This window comes from Taudactylus pleione, unplaced genomic scaffold (genome assembly GCF_031769625.1).
Source record: "Taudactylus pleione unplaced genomic scaffold, aTauple2 ptg000026l, whole genome shotgun sequence".
NCBI classification, from domain to species: Eukaryota; Metazoa; Chordata; class Amphibia; order Anura; family Myobatrachidae; genus Taudactylus; species Taudactylus pleione.
This window is the reverse complement of record NW_028284428.1, coordinates 26,179,293-26,195,053: the sequence shown is the minus strand read 5'-3', so window position 1 is coordinate 26,195,053 and position 15,761 is coordinate 26,179,293. Positions and strand designations below refer to the sequence as shown.

Sequence of the window (15,761 nt, the reverse complement as noted above, 5' to 3'; positions counted from 1 at the left end):
TAGAATCTGATTTGGTTGCTATGGGCAACATCTCCACTTCTAAAAACTCTCACTTTAGTGAACAAACCCTTAGTTCCCACCCTTTTCCTGTAAACAATAGACTGGCACAGAGATGAATAAAAAAATAGCCCCTTGACATTTTACTAATTTTATTAATGATGAATCGAATATATGGGGTAAATATACTGAAAATCATGTTTTGTAGAGAATGAACACACTGGGCATCGCTGTGTTATGTGTTTATTTTTTCCTCATTCAAACACATTGACATATTAAGAATCAAATCTCTCTCAATCGTGTCTTTTTATAGTCTATGCAATCGTGTTTTGGTCATGTAATTTTTGCTCTGAAATCTGCTGAACATCCCCTTTTAAGATCTTCTGCATACCCCAAATATGATTGAATGTAATCAAACCTGATTAAGGGCCTGATTCAGACCCACTCGCGAGCGGCTGTCCGCTCGCAAGAGGTTCGATGGTGTGCACTGCGCATGTGCACGACGGAGAGAGCTCCGTCGTGCGCATGCGCGAGATGCGATGAGCGAAGGACTTTCCTTCGCTCGTTGTGTCTGATCAAAGGGGGCGTGCTGTCGATGTTGATTGACAGCACGCCCCCTTTGGTGGGCGTGCCGGGGGCATGCCTCCCAGATGGCGGCGTTCCCAAGGGTACTCCTACCGTCAGAAGCCGGCCCCACTGACATCACTAGTGATGTCAGTGGGAGTGATTTTGGCTCTGATAGAGCCAAAATCACTCCGGGCCTTGCAGTTGAGAAACTCAACCGCAGGCTTTGGCTCGCAGTGGCGATGGTCACGATGGTCAAGACCATCGCGACCATCATCCTGCACGCTCATATATGCTGTGGGTGGTGACCCACAGCTATACGAGCATCAAGGAGGACGCTCCATAATTATGGAGGTGGGCCCTGATTCAGAGCGAGCGCTCTGGTCAGAGCGTCCGGCTCTGAATCAGGGCCTAAATATGGAAACCACTTCACTTTGTGTTCCCATTAGTAGAAGGTATCAAATGTAGCAGTCCATGTCAAAACCCATATAAATAAGCCCCAAACGAATCAGACCTCATGGGTTTCAGTGCTAGGTGTTGGCAGTGGTGCAGTTAGGAGAGTAGAGTTGTCGGAACGGATTTGCAGGAGTGTGGTTTGGAGATTGTTACTTATGGTGTGTAGGTAGTCTTGTGTAATTACTTGTCTTGTTTTTCACTTTGTCTTATTTTTCTGTCTTCATTGTTTATTTAATTTTGTTTTGTCACTGTTTGTGTGTCTGTGTGTCTGTGTGTGTGTGTGTGTGTGTGTGTGTCTGTTGTGTGTATAGTGAGTGTTTAGAGGTAGTGAAGATTTGTGTTGTTTATTTTTTTCTAAGTGTTTTGTGTTTGTCCATGGCTGGGAAGAGGAGGATGTCTAGGGCTGAGCAGGTGCAGGGAGTGAGTGAGGTTAAGGAGGTGGCTACTCAGGAGCCACTTGATAGTTCTGATGTTGATAGTGATAACGTATCCACCCAACGGGGTAAGACCAAAACTGGGTGGAACTTCAAGTTCTCCTTTGCAGCGAACTTGGCATTGGTGACAGAAGTCATGAAGTTTCATGACTTGCTGTTTGGACGTCAGTCTGCCCACACTTCTGCACAGTGAAAAACAGTGATTTGGGAGTGGGTTGTTCATGCTGTCAATGCCGGGGTACATGTCTATCACAGAGAGGAGAACTGCAAGAAAAGGTTTTCCGATATCCAGTGACAGGTGAAGCAGAAAATGACCAAAGAGTCCAGGGCTGCACGGCAGACATGTTCAGGCTCTCCATACCAGGGTGACTACCTGGATTATGAATAGCTATTGGAGCTCATCATCCCACCTGATAACTCGCTTGCACATGCATGACATTGATATCCCCAGGCAGCCTGTTGAGTGTCTATGTTGTGGTAAATACTGTTTGTAATGTGTATTTTATGTAAGAACTTGTGCCCATGAAAAACAACCATATTGAATTGTAAAGTATAATTACACTGTTGCCTGTGCTTCTTAATAATGGATTGCAAACTTTTAAATAATGTTGAAGCATTATCATTGAACTTGCATGTATGTGCTAATATTGTTGGTTCCACCTCTAGAACTTTCTTCTACTTTTAACATTTTTCAAATTTAATTTGCACCCTTGCCAATGTTACCAAGAGTAACCACTACTAACCTCTACAAGATAGATTTCTAACAGTTCAGATGAATATCAACTACATTATGTATGCTTTAAAATCCTTAAAAGGGCCTGTTTACCTTTAAAATAACATGATTTGCATACTGACAAAGCAGTTTTATTAATGTTTTTCAATTTTTACATTATTTACAACACAACCCCCACCATCAGAAAGACGGGCCAGAGACCAGCCACAGGATGAGGAGGCCAGCAAATAATTTCCAAAAAAGTCTTTCTCCTTCATACAATAATCCAAAATTGTTTTGTGATTGTTGGAATGTTTCTTTTGTAGGTCCATTATCTGTACCACCTCCAAGATGCCACCAATATCTGCTGTCTGCCAAGCCACCAATGATCCCCCTGTTGGCCTCGTCAGGGGAGACTTCAGGCCCTCATTCCCCACATCTTGTTGGTGAGTCTAACATTTAAGGGCCTACACTACCACACTAGCAAGTTTTCTTCAGGATACATTACCATTTTTGTAGGGGTCATAGCTGATTCAGGGAAATGCTTTTTTTAATTAAGTAGCCAGACTTCAAAGTATGACATTAATTTGTCTTTTACTATATATAGTGGGATATATTTTTTGTTAAAATTGAGCTTATAATGTACAGTAGGCTTTGTCCACACTGGTGATATTTGTAATGAAAGGCCAGTGTGTTATATCCATTTACTCAAAGGGTAAACTTAGCATAATACTATTTGGATATTGCAAGTTTTATTAAGCCAACAGTACTTACCCACTTGTCTGCTATAGGTTCTGGAGATCCAGCTTTAGATGTGGAACCTGTACAGGCAGCAGATGAGATATGTAAACTACAGATCTGTCCCATTACAGACCCATTGCCACTGACTCCCACAGTAAAAACTCCACAACCACAAATAATCCATTGCCCACTGTCTGCTCAGCCAGACACTATTTTGTGGCAATCAATGTCAGATTTGCAAACACAGCAACTGTCCCTTCTTACAAGTCAAGTGTGACAACCCCGTAAATTTAATAAGAATGCCGGCAGGCAGATTTGTAGCATAACCGGTCTCCAAGCTGAAGTAAGTAATATGGCAAACAGCCTACAGCAACTTAGGGAACAAATAATAGAGTTCAAGGACACAGTCCTAAGGATGCTGGAATCACAGACTAATGCTGTGCAGGACCTTAACTCAACTATTTTAAGTTTGGGTACCCAATGTTTGGCCCGCTTACCTGATATAAACAACAGCACTTCCACATACACCATGCCATAAACAGCTAGTAACCCTGTAACCACACTGCCCAGATGCATACTTCGCACAAGAGGTGGCTCCCAACAACCCAGGCCTGGAAGGGGTGCATCTAGGGGATGTCTGTGAGAGTCTGTTAAAAAAAATAATAATACACATTGCAAAGTTAACACATTTAAATATGTTTGAAAACATGAGCAAATTTTAGTTATGTTTGAAAAACATTAGCCCAAGTTTATTTACTTGCCACCTTTTGTGTTGTCATTATTGTTTGTACTAATTTCATTGTACAACAATTTAATACTATGTTTGATAAAGATTTTGCAAACAATTTGTGTATTTAATGCGTCTAATGGTTATGTGGGAGAAAGTTTGTATATTTTGAATAAAAAAAGGTGTTAGTGACACAATTTTAACCCAGAACAGACACTACATTAAAGTGGTTAAAGATAGAAATTGGGCCTAAATAGAGACAATCTATGGGTACTGCATTTAGACAGTAACCAAAGGTATCCCTAATATTTGCAAGAATGTTTGTTTTAAAAACACACATGCATGGTGATTATTATAATAACTATATTTGGCAAAATGTTTAGAAGTAGATTTGGAACAGTAGTGTGGAGGTATCGAGCAGTGTATATATTTGGAAAGTGGATGAGTGTTGAAGTTGCCCCTAGCAACCAATCAGCTTGTACTAATCATTTTTGTAACATTTGTAACTAAATGCAGCCTCCAAGCTGAGAGTTTGCTATGGGCCACTTCACTACAGATCCACTTCTCCACTTTTGAATATGCTTGATACTTGAATTCCAGGGCAATTGTTCTGTATTTTACAAACTGCAATACTACAGCATAACAATGGGTGGAATTATGGTGTAAGTTGTGATGGTGTTAAGGAAACTTACATGATTAATTGCTTCCTTACCTGCCTCTCACATTCTGTGCTCAAAGTGTCACCTGATGTAACAATTTCCCCTGCCTGCTCACTGTCTATTGCATAATCTGGATTTACAGGTTGCCCCAATACCAGACTAGACAGCAGTTAAGCACAATGTCCAATATTTTAGATGGTGAATATAGCAAAATCCCACCAGACTTGTCAATTTAGTGGAACCTAGATTTTAATAGCCCAAAGTGCGTTCTATAACTCAGCTAGTGGTCTTATCCATATCATTATAGTTATACTCAGCAGGAGTAACAGCCATAGCCAGAATCATCTGGAATCTAAAGTAAAATAAAATGAATAGTGTATCAACTAACATATATGACTTTAGATTGCCAGTAATGTGCCAGCAAAATGTGTACTTACCCAGCATCCATCCCTCTGGCATTTGTCCAGCCTTAAATTTCATCTGGAGGGATGACTAAGGGAACAATTCAGCTTCAGACGAAATTGCAAAGCTGCTCACAAGCAACTTTGCAATTCTATCTGTTCTGATCTGGTAATGCAAGAGGAGGCATCACACCTCCTGCTGCATTACATATCCGAGCTGCATTGTCCAATGCAGCATCAGATACTCTGTGGGACATCGGCCGGCTAAGGTGACCTATGGAGTCGTGCAGCCGGCTGTCATAGTTGAGATGAAGAAGCCAGGAAATCTCCGACAGAGATCCTGGCTTCTTCCCTCCCCCCCAATTGTGGCAACACGCCTCCATTTTGGGGAACGGAGGGTATCACTGCCAGTCTGCTGCGAGTCTGCGAGTGGGATTTCATACCCATTCTGCACACGCTCAGAATGGGTCACACATCTGCACAGATTCTGGAACATTGGGAATCTGCTTTCAGCAGTGTACTGGCATGCACTGCTAAATCAGGCCCTGAATGAGGATAAATGCATTGTGACATAAGCCAACATGCCCACTACATAATTATCAGTTTTGCATCACACATCACCTGTACATTGGTAGAATAGGCATGGTGATGATTGGGAGAATTATGCACCATTGCCCTGGGTGGTCTCAGCTCAATTTGTATGCAGTCAATAGCACCAAAATTATTAGGCATGCATGTGATGCTATAAAAAGCTACCAACTGACTGCATGCCTCTCTGACTCTAGGCTAGAAGAGCAGACACAGGTGTCAATCAGAGACATGAATGCTGCCATGGTCAGGTATCTTGAGAATGTGGCCTGTGAGATGCCAATGACTGTACCAGTGACAGACTGAAAGTTCCCAGCTGCCAGAAAGTGCAAAAAAAACCCATCAGCTTATGCAGGTCTAAGATAGAGCATGAGTGTGCCTTTTCAGAGTCTAGGTCCATTTTGATGATGTCAATCAGATGGAGTAAGTTAGTATGGACAATGGCCCTCATTCAGAGCCACTCGTAAGCGGCAGCTCGTTCGCTCCGAGCGATGTTTGCCAAACTGCGCATGCGTACGGATCGTTATACGCATGCGCGAACCAGTCAGTGCGGCCGAAATTCATGTGCTCGCAAAATAGCGAATGCCTGATAATATGAGTGACAGGAGGAGGCGTATGTGGGTGGTAACGGGGGAAGGTGCTTGAAAACGGGGAGTGGAAATCAGAACGCAGGCGTGCTTAAAGGTCAAAACGGGCGTTTTATGGGTGTGCATATTTAATACAGCAGTGTCATTGACCACGTCACTGGGTTATTTTATAGTCAGAACTGCTCGCAAGATTGTGGTAGCAAAAACCAACCACAAGAATAGCGAGCAGTTCATACCCTGTTCGATGTACTCGATTAATCTAATAAATAGCGGACATGACGTCAGATGCGAGCGGCCAGGGGGCGTAGTTTCCCAAAAAACGACCGCAAGTTTTGTTCGCTCGTTCAGACCTAGAGGCGTGAACAGACCGCAAACAGCGAACAGTTCATTTGAATAGCCACCCCTATTTTCTGGACGAGCGAGCGCAAATAGCGACCGGCTCTGAATCAGGGCCAATGTGTTCAGGTTCAAATGTCCCCTAAAAAATGAGGCCTGCAGAGCCTCTGTGGTACCTCCATAAGCTGCTGCAAGTGTTCTGTTTGTTGCTCCTGGGTCCCTGGGGCAGATTGGGCCAGCAGGAAAGTGGGAGAGTTCCTGCTGGGCCAGTCCCATTCTCCCCTATTTTGGGCCAGCTCACCTTGACTGATTTATATATCGGCCAGGCTGGCTGTAAAGCTTTCTGGATTTGCGTTCTGCTGTGCAACACAAACTGGAATCTGTAATCTGCACCAGATAGCTCCAGTAGCAGAGCAGCGGGGTAACATTGGAGGTGTAATATAGTATGGGCGTGTTGCTGAAAGTGGTTACATATAGAGACACTTAATTGCTTACATCGGAGGCCAAACTCAGATGTATGATCTGCCTCTAGCATAGGGCTAGTGCAAGTTTCAATGATGCGACCGATGATAGCACAATGATGCACAATGCATGATTGCAGTGTCTATAGACACTGAAAGTGGATGTCTCAGTCCATGTATATTCAGACACATGGATGTAGACCAGGGAAGAGCATTGTAGTGGCATTAGCATAAAGATGTAGACGCAAATGCAGAAAAAGACGTAAGGAAGGCCGCAACTGTGTAACATAGAATCAGGCCACATGAGGAGGGATCCCGCCCCCTTTGACAGACCCCACCCCCATTAGGGCTGCTTCCATAAATTTCCCGGGCTGGTTTTCAGACCCAATCCTCCCCTGGTCTCAGATATCCCATACATGTGCTCTAGAGCTGCTGCACCAAATTCAGCTGTGTTTGAGTCACACAAATGAATGCAGCTGATTTGGTCCTTTTTATAGGCATCCTTATTGTGTGCACATTAATTTTTATTCTAAACACCTGCAAACTTGCTGCTGAGGAGGTCATCTATTTGAATCTTCTATTTTGGTCTGAGTTTGCTCCATGTTCGATCATGTTTGGAAGCACAATTTGTGAGTTGGATACCACACAATGGAATGTACCTGTGAGTTGGTTCGATGGTCTATTGCCTGCTATTTGCGTGTATGGCCATATATTTCTGTTTGAACCACGTTTTTACATGCATGCTTGGCTTTAGTAAATCTTCCATTTGCAAAAACAGACGAAACTCGCACGATAATACAATCTCGACCAGACATGATTGTTAGTCAACTTAACCCTAATAGTTTGAAGTGGGACAGTACACTACAAGAAAAGGATTTTCAATTATTGTCTGCATAATAAATAATCATAAAATCACATTATTAATCAAATATATCACTAGACTAATACATTAACGTGAAGTTGCCAAATATAATCAATTCCTCAAATACCTTCCTAGATATTTAAATAACTATTTGAGATTTTACTATTTATATTCACATAAAACTCAAGTTGAATAATGGTACATTTCTTATAGCACTCAACCACAAATAGCTCAATTGAAATGTCGTCAATAATAAAAAACATTGCCCTTATTGGAAATAGCTGCTACCAGATCCTAATTCTTAAATAATGTTTAAATTCTCTAAACTTCCAGCCTCCTTTTTCAACAAAATATTATTAATATACTTGACCCTCAGTCACTAATAGACTCAAGCTACACACTCACATGATTTATAGTATTTAAATAGTATCCCTTAAAACTGCATTTTAGTCTACAATTGAGATGTTTCAAACCTTGGAAAGATAAAATGGAGAGAGATAAAGTACCAACCAATTAGGTACTGACTGTCATTTTTCAAACTGACAGGGAGATGTATCAAATCTTGAATATAGATAAAATGGAGAGAGATAATGTGTCAACCAGTCAGCATCTAACTGCCATTTTAAAGCCTGTTTTTGAAAATTGACCATTAGGAGCTGATAGTGTTGGTACTTTATCTCTCTCCACTTGATCTCTCTCCAAGATTTGATACATCTCACCAGAGCCTGTAAAATGGCAGTTAGAAGCTGATTGGTTGGTACTTTATCTCTCTCCAATATATCAATATCCAAGTTTTGATACATCTCGCCCATGTCACTGACTTGTGGCCAAAATAATGTTGGTGTGCATTTAGAAATTTATTAAGATTAATTGTTGGACCTCGGACATGGAAGTGCTGGTAACTTGTTTTGTTGTGTGATAACAAGTACTCAAAACAAACACTTCCTCAAATGTTGGACAATCCAATAAATCTATTGGATGATCCTGATACGGAAACCTAGAAGTAATTAATAAACAGTGTTTCTCTCCTGTTACAATAAACCTCTAACTTTCTTGGGCAAGCTGAATAGGCTTCAGGTCATTGAAGAGGTATTCAGTAGCAAGGTAGAGGAAAGATTATGTGCTAAACAAAAAATTACGGATTCTTTATTCAATCTGTATTTTAATATATATCCCTTTGTAGTGTGTTAGTAAACTATGATGACAATTTGCTGGTTATCTTTAAACAGCAAGGCTCCTTATGTGAGATATACATATATTACTACTACTTTACTAAATGACTGCTGTCAGTCTCTTTACATGTAATCCTTAATATTTCTTATCTCTGAGCAGTATTTTATATGATACTTTCCTTCACTCTGAGGCCTGATCAAGGCATCCCCTGACATTCTCTCTAGTGTAATTGCTTTGAAAAAACAGGGGGGGGTGGGGTTGGTACCGCACAGAACCATATATTATTACGGCATTAATTTACAACCAACCATATTTCATTTTTGAGATTGTGACTTAACATGTTGTTGGTGGTGCTCCCAAAGCCCAAAATATAACATGTACAAAAAACAAAGAGCCAAGAAGGGCTAGTTGTTGGGGCACTCTTAATTCAAATTTAATAAAATGTAACCTTTATTAGTAATTATTAAAAAGCTGCGGATCTCCTCATTTTAATAGAATAAATGAATACGGTGAAATAAATATTCAAAATAATTCTGTGTAATCGTGCTCCTATAAATTTTAGATTACTTATTCACATCATACAGGAGTTGTGTACCCATGGTGATCCTGAAATCAACATAAACCAAATCAAATGTAATCACTTATGTCCCTGCTATTATACACTCAGTCCCATTCTGCTCCTAAATATTACCGACAACACCCAATGTTCCCTGGTGGTCTCCCATCCAAGTACTAATCAGGCCCAATACTGTATAGCTTCCAGATGAGATTGGGCATATTCAGTAGAGTATGGTTGTAGGACTATATAAACAGGAGGTGTATTATAGTTAAGGAGAGGTTATCAAGCCACCAACCATGCAAACCAGGCCCCCGCACGGACCAGACCCCCACATAGTGACCCTGATACATATGTACACTTGCTGTCTGGCTGCCGCGTCAGTTCAGCTTATTACACTCCGCATGAACGGAAACACAGCACTCTGATTTCTTATAGTATAATTTGGAGAACTGTCTGCCCTATGGCTCATGCTTTTTTGCAGGCATCTGATTACACAGGCTCATTTATGATCTGACTATTGTGGCAGCACAGTGAATGTACTGCTGTAAACTCCCCAGTTTTTAGCTGGGGTAGATTTGATGTTATTTCACATGGTTATATTTTTATTGCACACATTTTCCCCCGTTATTCAGGGGAATAGATTTGAATAACCTATTTGGCTTTTTTTTTTTACTATCACTGTGTGATGATTTTAAGACACACTTGTATCCATTGTAAATACAGAAAAACACACTATGTACAATTATATTACTTAGCAACAATGTATGCTATCTATTAAACGTTCCAGGGGAATACAGATTAGCGCAATCCCTATATGAGGACTTGATTGGCACCCGGTCTCTGCCCCGGTGACTTAGGGGAATGGACACTAGCAATACATTTTGCTTTCTTTTTTTCTTTTTTATTACCACTCTGTGTGTTGTGACCATGTTGTGACTCATTCAATGTACATCCGTATTTCATGCTAATAATACAAATTATGCTATGTATTACTATATATATTGTTTGTTTAAAATGTATGGTGTTTGCTAAGTACTCTAGGGGAATATAAATTAGCACCATCCCTACCAAAACATATGGAATTTGCATACCCATGTACAATCATATGAATACTATATAAATGCCTTCACATGTGATATGATTATCCACAGGCACTATTAGACTGACATTACTTATACCTGCATTTAGATTAACTGTTTATATGGTTATATGAATATGATATACATACTTTAGAAGGTAACATAACCAATTTATTCATTAATCAAAGTATGCTGGTGCAATTCTTTGTTTGGAATTTATGTCCATTGTATAATCAAAGCAGACTTCTCATACTGAGTTAGTCCTACATAATGCCCTTAACTATATTACACCAGGACCCCCAATCTCCTGTTTATATAGTCCTACAACCATACCCTACTGAATATGCCCAATCTCATCTGATCTTGGAAGCTATACAGTATTGGGCCTGATTAGTACTTGGATGGGAGACCACCAGGGAATATTGGTTGTTGTAGGTAATATTAAGGAGCAGAATGGGACATAAGTGATTAGATTTGATTTGGTTTATGTTGATTTCAGGATCACCACGGGTACAAAACTCCTGTATGATGTGAATAAGTAATCTAAAATTTATAGGAGCACGATAACCAGGAATTATTTTGAATATTTATTTCGCCATATCCATCTATTCTATTAAAATGAGGAGATCCGCAGCTTTTTAATAATTACTAATAAAGGTTACATTTTATTAAATTTGAACTAAGAGTGCCCCAACAACTAGCCCTTCTTGGCTCTTTGTTTTTTGTACATTCTCTCTAGTGTATCTCTCTCCTCATGGCTCTTATAGTTGTCTTCTTGGACACCATGTAGACCTCCATGGCCTTGAAGTACTTCAAACATTACCAAAAACCTAATACTAGTCAAACTAAACCACCTTGGCAAACTTGGTGGAGCTAGGTACAAATCTCTGGCCATTCATAAAGGACAAACAGACACACACACCTTCTTGCTTATTATATATGAAAGCCCAATGCATTGAGCAACTCCTCCACTTTATCTCTCTAAGTAGATGTGTCAAATCATAGAGAAAGATAAATTGGAGAGATATACAGCACCAACCAATCAGCTTCTGTCACTTTACTGTGTTTAAAAAAAAATACAGATGATTGGTTGTTACTTTATCTCTCTCCACTTTATCTTCTCCAAACTTCTTTAAATCACCCCCTTAGCTCCTTAAATTGAATTCCTGCAATGGTTATTAAGGTGCCTCATAATGATTTCCCATGACATCCTGTAGTGGACACACAAGCTGTTTTCTAAGATATAGAAATAATTCGACAATGTTCTATGTAAATATATTTAAAACCATGTACCTTACAACTAAAATGTTAAACCATATCTAGGGGTAAAAAGGGTGGAGGGGAGAAGGGGCTGCACAGGAGATTAAGAATACAAAGAGCTATATATATGAAAGTATTTTAAAATGTGTTAATGTTAGGGGAATACAATTTTTCCCATGTATAAAGCTCGATTGATGACCAGTGTCACTTTCTTACAAGAAAAAGTGGATGTGTTCCCCAGAGAAAATGTATAGAACAATAAACAAGAAAAAGGAGAAGGTATAATGAGATAGTTTAAAACATAACTGTTAATACAAAACAATGATAAAATGTAAAAATACTAGCACTGTATAAGTATGAATCACACTGAATGGTGAGAATAATTTGTATGTGATATGTACAGTTTACTCACTTGTCTATACAAAACAAAGTAAGATTAAAACATTTGTGCAAAAAGGTATAGTGAGTGTAAAATGTGCCAGGTGTGACTAAGTGGAAGGAAGGAAACACCTCACCAGGAGCTAGGGGTGTAATGTGAAGGGCAAAAATATGAATGAGATGAATAAAGTTTACAACAAAACGTGTGATTTAAAATAAAGGCACCTCTTGCCAAAATTTGTTTTGAAATGTATGCACAAATGCACTAGCCAGAAAGGTTGTCACTTCCAGGGAACAATATCACATGATATACAACTCATATAAACATTCAGGAAGAACAGGGCCGAAACTAGGATTTTTGTCACCAGGGGCAAGACAGTAATTTGGCGCCCCCCATGTAATTCCCCCTGCAGTAGTGCCCATATTGTAATGCCCCCATAGTAATGCCCATATGTTAATACCCCCATAGTAATGCCCCTGTAGTGCCCACCATACAGTAATGCCCCTGTAGTGCCCATGCTCCCATATTAATGCCCCTGTAGTGCCCATGCTTTCATAGTAATGCCCCTGTAGTGCCCATGCTCTCATAGTAATGCCCCTGTATTGCCCATGCCCCCATAGTAATATCCCTGTAGTGCCCTTACAGTAATGCCCCTGTAGTGCTCATGCCCCCACAGTAATGCCCCTGTGGTAATGCCCCTGTAGTGCCCATGCCACAATAGTAATGCCCCTGTAGTGCTCATGCCCCATTAGTAATGCCCCTTATTGCCTATGCCCCCATAGTAATGCCCCTGTGGTAATGCCCCTGACCCCATAATAATGCCCCTGTAGTGCAGCTTATTAAAAAAAAAATACTTACCTTGAACCCCGCTCCTGCATCCAGCGTCGCGTCCGGTCCACCGGCTGCTCCTTGGAACTATGGGGGAGATGTCATGACGTCTCCCCCATAGTGCCCGTGGGGAGAGCCGGAAGCTGGAGTTCGGGAGAGAACTCCAGCCTCCGGCTCCGGCTACACCGCGTCGCTGCAGAGAAGGAGCCGGGCGCCCGCTGGTAATAAATATTACCAGCGGACGTCCGGCTTGGAGCCTCTCTGCAGCGCCGGGCTGGAGGTCACGGGCACCAGGTACAGCGGCTCACCCGCTGCACGTGCACCTCCAGCCCCCCCCTAGTTGCGGCCCTGGGAAGAATTTCCAGTTGCAAAGATTTTAACAAACATTTAGGGGTATATTTACTAAATTGCGGGTTTTTAGAAGTTGAGATGTTGCTCATATCAACCAATCAAATTCTAGCTATTATCTTCTAGAAGGTGCTAGATAAATGTTAAGTAGAAACCTGTTACATATGATAGCTCTGTGTGTTAATGATATAATTGTCAGCAGTAATTTGCAGGGTTAAGTTTAGTAATAAGTAGAGATGAGCGGATCCGGTTCTCCGAGAACCGGACCCACCCAAACTTGCAGATCAGAGGCAAGATCCGAGTCCGGATTGGATTTTCCCACCTGACTCGGATCTTAAAGCGAGGCAAAATGTCATTCTCGTGGGTTTTGGATTGTATAAAAGTCCCTCCCCACAGTGATCGGCACCATTTGCTTGCTGAGTCCTGGGCTGTCAGGGCTGTGCTTCATCCAAGAGGGGCTGCTGTGTCCATCCACGGGCTGCTGTGTCCATCCAGGTTCTGCTGTGTCCATCTAGGGGTCATTTTGTCCATCTAGGGAAGGGGCTGCTGTGTCCATCCAGGGGCTACTGTGTCCATCCAAGGGCAGGGGCTGCTGTGTCCAACCAGGGGTGCTCTGTCTATCCTAGTGTGCCCAGTGTATAAAAAATAAAAGCTAGTAATTAATATAATTAATACAAAAATAATATGTATTTTTTTGTGCTGTACCCCAGTGTATATTATTTTTTTTTCTGTGATGCTGCCTGTCAGACCACAGTGTAAATGTGTAATATTCATACATGTATTGTTTGTGATGGTAAGTGGTAGAGCACTGTAAATATTATGACACTGTAAGTGGAAAATGCAGTGTATTCGTAAAAAATATTGTGACACTGTTAGTGGAAAACACAGTGTATTTGTAAATAATATTAATGCTGTTAGTGGAAATGCAGTGTATTCATAAAAAATATTGACACTGTTAGTGGAAACGCAGTGTATTCATAAAAAATATTGTGACACTGTTAGTGGAAAAAGCAGTGTGTTATTCTTTTCTTATTGATAAAAAATCTTGTGACACTAAGTGGTAGCACAGTGTGTTATTCTTTTCTTATTCATAAAAAAATCTTGTGACATTAAGTGGTAGTGCAGTGTGTTATTCTTTTCTTATTAAAAAAAATCTTTAGACACTGTAAGTGGTAGCACAACTCCATTCAACCATATTCTAAAGTGCTACTTCTCCTGTAGCCCAGGTCAGAAGATATGTATGGGGTACAGTGATATGGACTAAAATATAGCTCACATCCACTAAAGTGGACAAGGAATCCCCAATCTAACAGGTAGCACAGCTGTAATTTATACACAACACAGGATGGGATGATGATATATGCTTGGGTGCTGGTATAATCTGGGGTGATGGTATAGGCTGGGGTAATGATATAAACTGGGGTTATAGGATGGAGTGACGCCTGGGCATAAGACCAGAAAAGCCACATCTTGGGTGTGGAATTATTTTAACCCAAATCCTAACAACAGTTGTGAAGGCATCTGTACCATTTGTTAAGCCAAAATTAGTAGAGACAGGGACCTTAACCATCTAGGAACCTCCACCCTATTTTGTCATCTGCAGCACATCCATCAAAAAATTTTTTGCAAAATTCAGAAACTTTCGCTAAAAAAGTAACAAGCAGTCTAGTGTCAGCTAGCTCCCTTCTCTCTGCTAGAACCAAACACCTGCCATCTTTACCCCCAACACCTTCATGAACAATATCCTCAATCATGAAGCGATTGGTTTGTTTGGGCCCCCACTAAACAAGCTCCAATGGGCAGCTGACATTGCTGGCAATGATCTCTATGTGCACAAACTGGCTTTACAGAGGCCAGATGTTGTTGCCATCATCATCATCATCTGATTCATCACACTCAGCAGTGTATACATCATCTTCACACAATATTAATTTGTCCCCACTGGAATACACCATTACAGGTGCCTCTGTAATTTTTGCACGTAATTGACAGTAAAGGTCTTTCTCACAGAATTTGTAGTTCATTTGTATGGACATAATCTTTTCCACATTTTGGCGAAGTAGCCTCTAAGGCCGATCACTGACAAGGTTCCCGGCTGTGCTGAAAACTCTTTCTGAGTACACACTGGAGGAGGGGCAGCTCAAGTAAAGCAAAGCCAGTTTGTGCAAGGGCCTCCAAATTACCTTTTTTTCCTGCCAGTAGTCAAATGGACTGTCTGACATGCCTTATTGGATGCTATCATTAAACATTTTTAAATAGTCTTCAACCATTCTTTGAATGGCGACTGTATCAGATGGAGTCACGTTAGAGGTGTCATTAATTGTAGGCAATTCTCTGACCAGACCAGATGTCAATACTTGGTTGTGTTGACTCATCTGCATTACCAGTGGGCGTTTTGAAAGTTTAAATTTTTCTCGGCAGATGCACTTGCTGGAGAAACTGAAGGAGAAGCCATCGCTGCATCACGTGCCACTTCAGCTAAAAATTTGCTTATCAACATCTCTTTACATCTCTTCAGATCTGTATCCATTGGGAAGAAAGAAACATCTTCATTCCTTCTGGGATGAAAATCCACTATTATCAGCATGTATGACTTAAAAATTAAATCTT

The 15,761-nt window shown here is 40.8% G+C and overlaps 1 pseudogene; it reads left to right on the top strand.

Annotated features, from left to right (window-relative positions):
- Positions 1-10,655: 10,655 nt before the first annotated feature.
- LOC148539275 (5S ribosomal RNA) lies at positions 10,656-10,774 on the top strand (annotated as a pseudogene).
- Positions 10,775-15,761: the final 4,987 nt, after the last annotated feature.